The sequence below is a fragment of the Camelus ferus genome, chromosome 3 (assembly GCF_009834535.1).
Source record: "Camelus ferus isolate YT-003-E chromosome 3, BCGSAC_Cfer_1.0, whole genome shotgun sequence".
Taxonomy (NCBI): Eukaryota; Metazoa; Chordata; class Mammalia; order Artiodactyla; family Camelidae; genus Camelus; species Camelus ferus.
Window position 1 is genome coordinate 115080082 of NC_045698.1, and position 14127 is coordinate 115094208.

Genomic DNA, 14127 nt, shown 5'->3' on the forward strand with positions numbered 1-14127 from the left:
TAGGAGAGTAGCTTTTAACATTCTGATCACAAGGAAAAAATGTGAAGTAAATGTGTTGACATATATTAACTAGAATTATTTTGGCTCATTTCTCAATAAGCACAAATATCAAATCATTATATTGTACACCTGAAAGTAACATAATGTTATACGTCAATTATAACTCAATAAAAAATAAAAAGAAGAATCAATATAAATTCCTCTCAAAATCCACTAAAAAAAATGGAAAAGAATGAAATACTTTCAGACATTTGACAAGGCAGCATCACCCCTGATAAAAAAGACAGAAAAATACAGTATAGGAAAACAAATTTACATGCCAATAAACCTGATAAACACAGATGCAAAGTCACTGACAACATACTAGCAAAGCAAATTCAAGAGAAGAATGACTCATTATTGTGAAATGGGATTTATCCCTGAGATGCAAGGTTTATTCAAAATAAATGAATCAATCAATGTGATATATGACATTGGCTGAAAAAGGATAAAAACAGTATGATCACCTCATTAAATGCAGAAAAGGCACTTGACAAAATTAAGTATTTTTAATGCTCAGTATCACTAATTAGCAGAGAACTACAAATCAAAACTACAGTGAGGTATCACCTCACACCAGTCAGAATGGTCATCAATCAAAAGTCTACAAATGATAAATGCAGGAGAGGGTGTGGAGAAAAGGGAACCTCCTACACTGTTGGTGGGAATGCAGTTTGGTGCAGCCATTGTGGAAAACGGTATGGAGATTCCTCAAAAGACTAAAAATAGACTTACCATATGACCCAGCAATCCTACTCCTGGGCATATATCCAGAGGGAACTCTAACTCAAAAAGACATCTGCACCCCAGTATTCATAGCAGCACTATTTACAATAGCCAAAATATGGAAACAACCTAAATGTCCATTGACAGACGACTGGATAAAGGATTTGTGGTATATTTATGCAATGGAATACTACTCAGCCACAAAAAATGATAAAATAATGCCATTTACAGCAACATGGATGACCCTGGAGAATATCATTCTAAGTGAAGTAAACCAGAAAGAGAAAGAAAAATACCACATGATATCACTCATATATGGAATCTAAAAAAAAAAAAAGAAGACAAATGAACTTACATATAAAACAGAAAACAGACTCACAGATATAGAATACAGACTTGTGGTTGCCAGGTGGGAGGTGGATGGGAAAGAATAAACTGGGAGTTTGAGATTTGCAGATACTGACTGGTATATATAAAATAGATAAACAAGTTTATACTGTACAGCACAGGGAAATATATTCAATTTCTTATAGTAGCTCATGGTGAAAAAGAATATGAAAATGAATACATCTATATTCATGTATGACTGAAGAATTGTGCTGTACACCAGAAACCGACACAACATTGTAAACTGACTACATCTCAATAAAAAAAGAAAAAGTTTTAACATTTTTTGATGATAAAAACTCTCAACAAATTGGGTATAGAATGAAGGTACATCAACATAATAAAGGCCCTAAATGACAAGCCCATAGCTAACATTTTACTCAATGGTGCTAAGATAAAATTTTTCCCCCAAGATCAAGAACAAGACAAATATACCCACTCTCACCAATTCTATTCAACATAGTAGTGGAATCCCCAGTTATTGCAATTATGCAAAATAAATAAATAAAAACCATTCAAAGTGGGAAGGAAGAAACAAAATTATGTCTGTTTGGGGATGACATAATCTTATACGGAGAAAATCCTAGAGGCTCCCCTCAAAAAGCTCTTAGAACTAAACAAAAGTAGTAAAGTTTCAGGATGAAAATCAACATACAAAAGCAATTTGGGTTTCTATATACTGACAATGAACAATACTGTAGAGAAATTTTAAAAAAACATTCACAATAGCATCAAAATCAAATATTTAGGAAAAACTTAAACTAAGGAGGTGAAAGACTTGCATACTGAAAATATAAAGCATTAATTAAAGAAATTTAAGAATCACAAATAGATGGAGAAATATACCACATTTTGAATTGTAACAATTAATATTGCTAAAAATGTCCGTACTACCCAAAACAGTCTAAAGATACAGACCAATTGTTTATTAAAATCCAATGACTTTGTCTGGTTTTCATATCAGGGTGATGGTAGCTTCGTAGAATGAGTTTGGGTACATTTTCTCCCATTCAAATTTTTGGAAGAGTTTGAGAAGTATTGGCATAACCAAAAATGAAAATTATAGGCCAATATAGTTGATGAATATAGATGGGAAAAATCCTCAACAAAATATCAGCAAACAAAATCCTACACATATAAAAAAGTTCACATACTATGATCAACTTGGATTCATCCCAGGGATACAAGGATGCTTCTATGTATGCAAATCAATTAACGTCATACAACACATTAAAAAAAAGTAGAAAAATCACATGATTATGTCAACATGCAGAAAAAGCATTTGATAAAATTTAACACCTATTTGTGATAAAAGGTCTTACCAAAGTGGGTACAGAGGGAACATATCTCAGCATAATAAAACCTATTTACGATAAACCTACAGCCAGCGTAACACTGAACAGTGAAATGTTGAAAGCCTTTCCACTAAAACCTGGAAAAAGACAAGGATACCCACTCTCACCACTTGCATTCAACATAGAATTGGAAGTCCTATCCGTAGCAATCAAACAAGAAAATGTAATAAAAGGGATCCAAATTGGAAGAGAAGGGATAAAATTGACATTATATGCAAAAGACATACTATATACAGGAAACCCTAAAAGTTCCACACAGATATTACCCAAGCTGAAAAGGGAATTTGGCAAGGTAACAGGGTACAAGATTAACATATATAAATCTGTTTCATTCTTTACACTAAGAATGAAATACCAGAAAAGAAAAGTAAAGAAACAATTCCTTTTAAAATCACATCCAAAACAATAAAAAATACTTAGGAATAAATCTGACCAAGGAGGTGAAAGACTTATATGTGGAGAACTACAAAACATTAAGAAAATTAAAGATGACAAAGGAAAGGAAGAAAAAAATCCCATGCTCTCGAATTGGAAAAATTAATATTGTTAAAAATGGCCATACTACCCAAAGCAATCTACAGATTTAATGTGATCTCTACCAAATTACCCAGGACATTGTTTAACACACACTAAGTTAAGACACTATAACCCTCCTAGAAGAAAACATAGGCAAAATATTTTCTGACATAAATATTAGCAATGTTCTCCTAGGGCAGTCTACCAAGGCAATAGAAATAAAAGCAAAAATTAACAAATGAGACCTAATTAAACTTAACAAGTTTTTGTACAGAAAAGGAAATCATAAGCAAAATAAAAAGCCAACCTATGGAATGGGAGAAAATATTTGCAAATGATGCAACTGACAAAGGTTTAATTTTCAGAATATATAAACAGTTCATACAATTTAATAACCAAAAACCCAATCCAAGAATGAGCAGAAGACTTAAACAAGCATTTCTCCAATGAAAACATACAAATAGTCAATAGGCACATGAAAAAATGCTCAATATCACTAATTATCAGAGAAATGCAAATCAAAGACACAGTGAGGTATCATCGCACACCATTCAGAATGGCCACCTTTCAAAAGTCTACAAATGATAAATGCTGGAGAGAATGTGAGAAAAAGGGAAACTTTCTACACTGTTGGTGGGAATGTAGTTTGGTAAAGTCATTATGGAGGACACTATGGAGATTCCTCAAAAAATTAAAAATAGACTTACCCTATAATCCAACAATCCCACTCTTGTGCTTATATCGAGAGCGAACACTAATTTGAAAAGATACATGCACTCTAACGTTCATAGCAGCACAATTTACAATAGCCAAGACATGGAAACAATCCAAGTGTCCATTAATAGATGACTGGATAAAGTAGATATGGTATATTTATACAATAGAATAACTTACTCAGCCATAAAAAATAAAATAATGCCATTTGCAGCAATATGGATGCATCTGGGGATTGTCATATTAAGTAAAGTAAGCCAGAAAGAAATAAAAATACCATATGATATAATTCATATGTGGAATTAAAAAAAAAAAAGACACAAATGAACTTATTTACAAAACAGAAACAGATTCACAAACACAGGAAGCAAACTTATGGTTCCCACAGTGGGGAATGGAGGGTGAGAAGGGATAAATTGGGTGTTCAAAATCTGCAGATACTACTATACATAAAATAGATAAAGAACAAGTTTCTTCTGTTTAACACTGGGAACTATATTCAATATATTGTAGTTACCTAGTATGAAAAAGAATATGAAAATGAATATATCCATGTATAAATATGACTGAAACATTATGCTGTACACCAGAAACTGACACAACATTGTATGCTGACTATACTTCAAAAAGAATCCAAACACATTTTCTACAGAAAATATAACAAGCTTTCTTTAAATTTATATGCTATCACCAGAAATAATCCTAATAGCCATAGATATTTGAGACAGAATAATGAAACTGTGGGCATTACAGCATTACATTTTCTGATATCAAACTATATTACAAAGATATATTATTAAGCTATACTACAAAAATATATTAGAAGTGTATATATTGGCATAAAAAATAGAAACATAATCCAATAAAACAGAATAGAGAGCACAGAAATAAACTCACACATGTAAGTCATCTAATATTAGACAAAGGCACCAAGAACACACAGTAGGGAAGGCTGTATCTTCACAAATGGTGTTTGACTATCGGATACCCACATGTAAGAGAATGAAACTGGACCCTTATCTTACACCACTCACAAAAATTAACTTGAATTGGATATAAGATTTCAATATAAGACCTAAAACTTGTAAAATGCCTGGGAAAGTACACAGGGCAAAACTGGTCTTGAAATTGGTCTTCACCATTATTTTTTGGATATGACATCAAAAGAACAGGCAACAAAAGCAAAAATAAGTAAGTACACTACATCAAACTAAAATGCTTGTGTATATCAAAGGAAACCATTAAAAACAAAAAGGCAACCTATAAAATAGGAAAAAATATTTGCAAATCTTATATCTGACAAGGGGTTAACATATAAATATAAAATGAAGTCATACAGCTCAAGGGCAAAAACACAAGCAATCTAATGTAAAAATAGCCAAATGACCTGAATAGACATTTTTTTCCAAAGAACACAAACAAATGGCCAACACATACACATAAAAGTGCTCAGTCAACATCCCTAGTCATCCGAAAATGTAAATGTAAATCAAACTCACAATAAGATATATTACCTAAAACTTTCCAGGATGGCTATTTTCAAAAAGACAAGAGAAAAGTGTTAGGATGTGGAGGAAAGTGATCCTTTGTATACTATAGGTGGGGATGTATTTTGGTACAACCATTATGGAAAATAGTATGGCTGTTTCTCAAAAAATTAAAAGTAGAACTACCATATTATCAAGAAATGCAGTTTATAGGTAATAAATCTGAAGGAAATGAGATCATTATCTCAAAGAAATATCTCTATTTCCATCTTTACTGCAACATTAAATCACAATAGAGAAGATATGAAAACAACTGAAGTGTCAGCCAGTGGAGGAACTGATAAAGAGAACGTTCTATAGACATGTAACATTGTTATATAAATATACGACATGTGTTTATACTTATTTATAACTAAATCATATATTTATATGTTCCATTTATTATGGACTATTATTCATCTATAAAATAAAAAAAAATCTGCAATTTGCAACAACATGGATTAACCTAGAGGAAATTATGCCAAGTGAAATAATCACACAGGAAAGACAAATACTAGATAACCTCACTTATATGTGAAATCTAAAAAAATTGATTCATAAAAACAGAGAATAAAGTAGTGTATGTCATCAACTGGGTGGTGGGGAAAATGGGGAAATTTTGGTCAAAGAGTATAAACTCTATAGTAATATCAGTAAGTTCTAAGAGTCTAACATACAGCACTGTGAATACCACTGATAATCATGTATTACACACTTGAAATTTGCTGAGAGAGTAGATCTTAAGCTTTTAAACCCCCCCCCCAAAAGGTACTTATGAGAGGCGATAAAGGTGTTAAATTAATTGTGGTAATCATTTCTCAAAGCACACATGCATGAAATCATCATGTTGCACACTTTAAATATAAGAAATTTTATTTGTCAATTATATGTCAATACAGCTGAGAAAAGGGGGTGAAGAAAAGGTAAAAGGGTCATGAATAATGAGAATCACCTGTATATAAAAAGAGGTGAGTCTGTTTTAAACGTAAAAAATGCGCAAAACTCTTTTGCTGCAAGCTGTGTGTTGTCCTTTCTGAGCAGTTTAATTAAGATGTAAAAGGTATTAGACAATTTTGTAACTCACTGTTTCAAGAAAAATATCAGGAAGCATGGAAAGCAATTCAACTGTACTTGGAGCCAATGATGCGCGAGTTGGTATCCCAACTCCCTTTATTCCTACTATTGAACCTGAGAAAGCAGAAACCTATGACACTGAAGAAGACTTGGTGATTTGCAAAACAGTCATTAATGTCTTGGTAGCGACTGCCTCCTCCCATAAGCCATCTGAGGTGGCTATTCTTACACACCTGACCAAGTATGACCATAGAGTCAGGTTCATCATGAAAATGTCGCCTGTGAGACAAGTCCATGTGGTCTCCCAGGGCTAGCTCAGCCCTCTCACGCGGTGTTCCTAGATGGTGAGCAGGCGGTATTTTGAGCAAAATGGTTCTCTGAAGGAACTTGTTCCATCTGGAAACTCAAAGAGTTACTCACAATTAAACTACTAACCATAATAACTGTTTCTAGAACACACACAGCAATTTGACTCACTGAAATTCCTTCTTTTAGATGACATTGCTTGTTATTTCTCTGACTGAAAGAACAAAGTTGATGCTTCTCAATTCATACTCTTTCCTTGGCTTTCTACTGTGTAATTAGTTTGTAATAAGATAAACTAATACGAGAACCCACAATAATTTGGAATAAAATTGAAATCATAAAGTGTATGACACTAACTGGCTTTTTTGCCTGGGATTTTGCTTCAGGGTTCATGACTGTTTTGATACAATCTTCTTTAAAAATCGTTTTTTATTCTCCATTAGTTCAAGGGTCATCCAAGTAGTTTGCTATCACATAGTCAACATGTAATTTCTTTAACATGTCCATCCCCACAGAGACAATCAAAACCCAATTATGTTACTTTGAAACAAAACATACAGAATATGAGGCACTGTTTACACTGTATAGTGCGTTTCTAAGAGCCCTACACTTATTCTAGGTCTATAATTAATTGAAGTCTGGGGACAGACTCCCATGAGACACCCTTCAAGCTTTCCTCACTTGTGTGGACACAGCGGTTATAGAAGGACTGGATCTAATTTATAACACAACACTGAATCCTCTCATACTAATCTCAGACCTAAACCAGGTGTGCAGCAGATATGTACTTCATCCATTTTCAAGGACCTTGAAATGTGAGAGGTCAAGTTCCTGAAGATAATAATTTACTAACATGACACAAAAGAGCCACGCTGCACAAGGGGAGGGCAGCAGCTACTGGAAGTTCAGCAGGAGGCAGTAACTAGGAGGGGCTGGAGCCAGGGGAGGGAGAACATGTTTACCTATTAATGAAACAACTGCCTTCCGTGCAAGAAGTAAACTGGTTCTTCCGTCTCCATACCAAAGGCTCAGGGCAAAAAGCCTTGAAAAGCCAGAGCAGGTAAGTTAGGACTCCATGAAAAGGGAGCCTGCTTCTCACAGTGAGTCATGATATTTGGAATGCATCTCTTCCACAATTTGAGGTGAATGTATAAATGACTAGAGAGGTAGAATACTGTCTTGATGGAGGCAGGACCTGCAGGAAAGTGCCTGGGTCCCGAGCTCCCCAGCCATTGTCTGACGGGGCACAGCCTGAGAGCTCATTGCTGCGTTCATCCCTTGCTCAGGTCCCCAGGACTGCAAGCAAGTCCCACATGAGCAGTCAATGAGTAAACGCATGTAAAGCATTTAGTAAGTCCTCTGTCAGTTTTAACCACTACTGTTATAATTATTACTGTCAGTATCTCCTCCACTACCCTGTCATTACAGGAGACAGTCATGTCTCCCAGCAGCACAACAGTTACGAATTATCACGCCCTAGGCTGGGAAGAGCAGCATGTGGGTCCTTCCCAGCCACCACCGTGCTCCTCTTTTGGACATTGTTTTCCAGAAGAAGAGTTTGAAGACACTTAAAAGAACAGAGTGGGTTGTGAACAGGAGCAATCTATACACGCCCTTGTGATAGGGTCTACCTTTCCCTATTGGCATCAAAACATTTTAAGAGTGCTTTCTTTGATCGTTGATCACTCAGTTTCAGACTTTATGCAGTGGACAAATTTATGTCCCTTCAGTATTTGATGGGAAATTTAATTTTCCTGAGAATAAATGAAAAGAATACCACTATTTTCAGCTGAAATAGCCCACAGAATTAAACTTTCTTTTTTTATCTCTTGAGTACATTGTGGTCATCCATATGGACCATCTGAAGGCAAAAACATATATTTTGACAAAAAATATTTTGCAAGAATTGTAACAGAATACTGCTTGAGTACTATTTAGTCAAAATTGAGTTTCCATTTGGCTAAGGCATAGTTTTTTGTTGCATCATTATTTCAATGTAATTAAGAATGTATCCACTGGTTTTATCAATACCGACTGACTAAGTATAATTTTTTAAAGGTAAGAGCAGATCTTATAAATAAAGTAGCCAATGTCTCATTTACGTATGATATAACAGAATCCTAGAGCTATTCATTGACTTCCAGGCTCACAAAGACACTGACAGACCGAGATCTTACTAAAGAAATCACAGGAATCACTTTTACTCTACAGTCCTAAATACAAGATAATGTAATATTATGTCATAAATGTAAAACATAACAATCGCAAGATATAATATTATCACCTCTATAGACTTAATTTGCACATCTGGGAAATGATTGATTCACACCTGAAAGAGACTCGCATATTAGCACAGAGATTTCAAAAACTGATCATCAGTTAGATGCCAGGAACAGCGTTCAATCATTCATCATTCCTAGAGCAAAGTAGTTTTGCAGTTTTTATGTCTTTTTCTCCTATTTCTAGCCTATAACCTTACTTGAATCTACCATGGTTAATAATAATTACTGTACATTAAACAAGTAAACACTAAGGTCATATTTTAGATATGATGATTGAAGACCATGGAACATCATGTGAAAGATATCCTCCCATCATTTCACACTACAGAGAATGCATATCTATGTTAGGGAAGCACTTATGTTAAAAAAATGTAGGAAGACAGAGAAACATCTCGAAGGAGGACACCCCAGAAAAGTACCCCAGGAACCCAGAGGTGCCCCAGGTCTCTAGTAACTTAAGGAAACAAAATTCCACAGGCCTGAAGTGAGGCCACAGCCTACAGTGACTCCTCCTTGGAAGTGTGACACACAGAACTCTGCTCTCTTTTCATTCACAATCACACATTATATAATGATCTTTTTTCATTACCTCAAATTAAACTAAGCATTAGGGATAGAAGATTTCATATAACATAAAGAATTCCAAGTATATCATTGATAAAGCTAAATTTCTGATTGTTATTGCTAGAAACATTGCATGTGAATCATCATGACTCAAAGAAGGAAACCAATTCACTGATCTAAGGATTAAATATTTACGAGATATTTGTCATCAGAATAATGAGGATATATGTATTCATTTGTCTTCAGGTGAAAGACAGCACTCCTTCAAACATGGGAGTTAAAATTCACGTGCAGGACCTTCATCAGCACCTTCAGAGTATTTTGAATGAGTTTTTAATTCTATAGGCAATGAAAAAGGATGGAAAGATTAACAGACAAGGGGATGTGACTGCTGTCTCTATGTTCTAAATTGAATACGGAAATTATTCAAGTGCAAATATAAAGTAGACAAATCAAGATTTAAAGTAAGGATAAAGAGAGAAAACTCAATAAAATTAGAATTACAGAGATTAGTGTGTAAAATAGAGCAAACAGCTTCTCTCATTTAGCTGACAATTACAATGTCTTGAGTAACGCTGTGAGACGGCCTCAGGGGAAGTTCAAGGCTCCTCTGGGGTGGACATGAATGGAATAGGACACTTAGAAAAGCAGTATGAAGGAGTAAGAAGGTCAGCAGCCTAGAGTATTAAACAATTTAAACTTGTGGGGAAAATGATGGTCAAGTTCGTGATTATTATCAGTCAAAGGGAATAAATATTCATTGGCCCAAATCAAACCAGCCAAGATACTGCATTGCTAACTTACAGGCAGATGTGTTTAATTTGATGAAGTTGTTTTTCAGTTCCTCTGTGATGACAAGGTACTGGTTTAGTCCTAGCCATGCATGTACAGAGGAGAGGGTCCTGACCAAGAGCTGAGATTATTTTAGCAAAGCACCACATCCTCTGTTATGTTATTTTGCTTCTGCAAGTTTACAGTTTGTATAAAGCACTGGAATGAAAACATGGGCCAGAAGAATGAAAGCTCAACTGACTTCATCCTCCTGGGGCTCTTTCCTTGGTTCAGACACCCCCACCTCCTCATGCTCATCATCCTCCTTTTCTACGCTATTGCCCTGACTGGGAACTGCATACTGATCCTCCTCATCCTGCTGGACTCCCGCCTCCACACCCCCATGTACTTCCTGCTCAGTCAGCTCTCCCTCGTTGACGTGGCTTACATCTCCAGCACAGTCCCCAAGATGGTCATCAACTATTTCACTGGGAAGAAGAACATTTCCTATTTGGCCTGTGCCACTCAGCTCTTCTCTTTCCTCACCCTTGCCCTTGCTGAGTGCATCTTGCTGACGCTCATGGCCTGTGATCGCTATGTAGCCGTCTGTAAGCCCCTGAGATACACAGTCCTCATGAACCCCAAGGTCTGTCTCCAGATGGCTGCTGCAGCCTGGATTGGGGGAGCCCTTGCAGCCCTTGTACATACCGTGTACCCAATGAGCTTCCCTATCTGCGGTTCCAGGGAGATTAATCACTACTTTTGTGAGATGCCTGCCATCTTGAGACTGTCTTGTATGGACACATCAGTCTATGAGATGGTGATATTTTTGACAAGCACTGCATATCTCCTGGTCCCATTTAGTCTCATCCTCACCTCCTATATTGTCATCTTCCTCACTGTTCTCCAGATGACCTCTCGCAAAGGCAGGAACAAAGCGCTGGCCACCTGCTCCTCCCACCTGACAGTGGTAAGTCTCTACTTTGGTCAGACGCCCACCTCATCCCACACACCTGACCAAGACCAGATTGGAGCTGTTCTTGGCACTATAGTGACCCCCATGCTCAACCCACTCATCTACAGCCTTCGGAACAAAGAAGTGTTGGGGGCTCTGAGGAGGTGCTCGGGAAGGTGTTGCAATTGAGAAGATGCCATGTTCTGCAGTGTCACTCTTGAGAATGTCCCATCCTCAATATTGTAAGAAGTCATAGTCACTGGATTGTCATCCTGGAAATGTAACAGCATAAAGGAGCAGGAAGATCTTAGGACACATGCATATTGACATTTGTCTGTTGAAATAAAGTTGTTCTTATCTCCAGTGTTGACTCCAGTTGAGTACAACCTTAATGCTTCACCTATCTTTAGCTTATGAGGAAATTACATGAGTTTTGACTATAACATCTATGCAGAAATAAATGGTCTCCACTGTTTTTTTTAAACTTTTTTGGTGGGGGAGGTAATTATGTTTATTTATCTATTTTAATTTGTAAGAGAGGTACTGGGAATTTAACCCAGCAATGCAAGCATGCTATCCCCTCCTGTGTAAATGAACTCCACTCTTCAACAACTTCAGTGTATCGGGCCACATAGTCCAAAACTGATTGTCATCCTATGAATAATTCCTTGATTGATGTGTGTTATTTTTAAAATTATCATTTCTGTCTTTGCTTTTCATTCATCAATTCATTCTTAATGGCTCTGGCTCAATCTCCAATGTCTGAAAGATGAAAGATCACTTATTCAATGAACTATTTCTATATAACCCTTCTTTTCTCCAGTCTCCTACTTGTACTCATATATAATTTTTATGCTTTTTTACATATGGCTTATGCAATTTTATTATGTACACTTCTAAATTTAAAAATATAGGAGGCGGCCAAGATGGCAGAGTAAAAGGATGTTTGTAGCTCACCCTCTCCCACAAATACACCAAGACTGACATCCACGGACCCATCCATCCATTCAGAACACCTGCTGAACTTTGACAGAACATCGCCTTCTTCAAAAGACAAAATTCGCCACAAATCTGGCTGGAGAAAAGGGAAAAAGGAAGAAGAAAAAGGAAAATAGTGCAGGACCCATCCCGCGGGGAGAGAACGGCAAAGGAGGAATAGCGCTTGATCACTGGGTCTCCCCCTCTCCAACGCAGAGGTCAGCAGGGCTGAGGGGGAGCCTCCAAGGCTGGGATCTGCATGGAAGAGCCCTTGACCAACCGAACTAAGTTAAAGGGGCACAAAGGGTCTCTGAGACCCCCAGCCCTAGAGGCAAAGCAGCAGGTGTGGGATAGGTCAGACTGCCTGGGCAGAGGACTCGGGCCAACCGTGCAGAGGCAACCTCAGGGGACTGCAGTGTGCTGTGCGCCATAGCTGGGAGGGTGTACAAATCAGAACAAGCCTAGGTCCCCCATGCAATACACACACACACACACACACACACACACACACACACAAAAGCAAACATCTTGTAGTAGCTTATGGTGAAGTAGATATGAGAATGAATGGATGTATATGTTCCTGTGTGACTGAAGCATTGTGCTGTATACCAGAAATTGACATAACATTGTAAACTGACTATACTTTAATAAAAATATATTTAAATTAAATTAATAAATAAATAGTGAAAAATAAAAGAAGGTGAGTTTAAAGCATCAAGGTTTTAATGGGGCCTGCAAAACTAAACATCAGCTCAAATAGAGCTAATTTAAAGAGTTCAAAACCTCCCCACCATTGATCAAGCTGGGAGGGCAGACGTAAATAAACGCCAGCTGCAAAGTTAACAGGAAACTATTTCTTCCAGGGCAGCCTTCAGCTGTAAAGCTAAGTGACTCTTGCTTTCTTAACTTACCGAGAAACTTGCCTAGAAAATCTAAGACACTTTGACAGACAATAATCCCTGATCTCCAACCTAGGAGCCAAGGTGCAGCCAAGGGATTTCTAAGTATTCACTTCTATCCTAACTTTGTCATTTTGGGGTCCACCTCACATTCCAGGTCTGACATAGCTCTGTTTATACACAGCTATGCTTCACTTTGAGCTTCAGATAAATTTCTCCTAAGTGTCATCCTTCCGCCAGATCCTGTAATAATTCTGTTTGGGGAGATGCCCCAGAGTTCTTACTCAAACTGAGAAACTTAATTATGTGGGACTATATGTTTGTCCCTGGTTGTCTAGTTGGTTGGTCTAGCACAGGGTTTCTCAACCTCAGTTCTACTAACATTTTGGACCAGATAATTCTTTGTTGTGGTGGTGAGGGAAGCTGTCCTGTGCATTGTTTGGCAAGCTCAGCGACATTCCCGACCTCTACTCACTTGATTCCAATAGCACCCCCAGTTGTGACAGCCAGAAATGTCTCTGGGTACGTTGCCAAATGTCCTCTAGGGAATAAATCAATAAATCATCACCAGTTGAGCGTCACTGGGCTAGGACATGTATTCTCAATGGAGGCCATTATTAGAAGGAAGAGGGTGATTTTTAATTTTTTAAGTTTTCTAATTGGAGCATTTTTTGAGGGAGGTGGAAGAAATCTTAGATATTACAATGGTGTGTGGCCCTCCAAAGGATCACAGCACATAAACAGATAAATAATATACCAGTGGTATTAAAATTCCATGGGCGGGGAGCCAATTCGGAAGAAAAAAGGTCTAAAAACAAAAGGCTCCCGGGAGGGACAATAAATGAAAAGAAGTTGAGAAACCGTTTTGGATGAGCTGTAGTGGAACCAGCAGTGAGAAGGTTGGAATGGCCTGAAGTGGGAGTTAGAACATGAGGAATGGCAGAGTCCATTCAGGGACAGTTGCCTGGGAGTTAGGAACTCTATTCTGTGACTGCATGGCAATGGAGTGCAGGCAAAATGCAGAGGAGAGCAACT

General features: G+C 37.1%; 1 long non-coding RNA gene across 1 annotated transcript; it reads left to right on the forward strand.

The window, feature by feature from the left end:
• The first annotated feature begins 7624 nt into the window (after window positions 1–7624).
• On the forward strand, window positions 7625–11563 carry LOC116659874. Its single transcript, XR_004315242.1, has 3 exons — window positions 7625–7703; window positions 11171–11230; window positions 11344–11563. It is a non-coding gene; the product is annotated as an uncharacterized LOC116659874 (long non-coding RNA).
• The last annotated feature ends 2564 nt before the right edge of the window (window positions 11564–14127 follow it).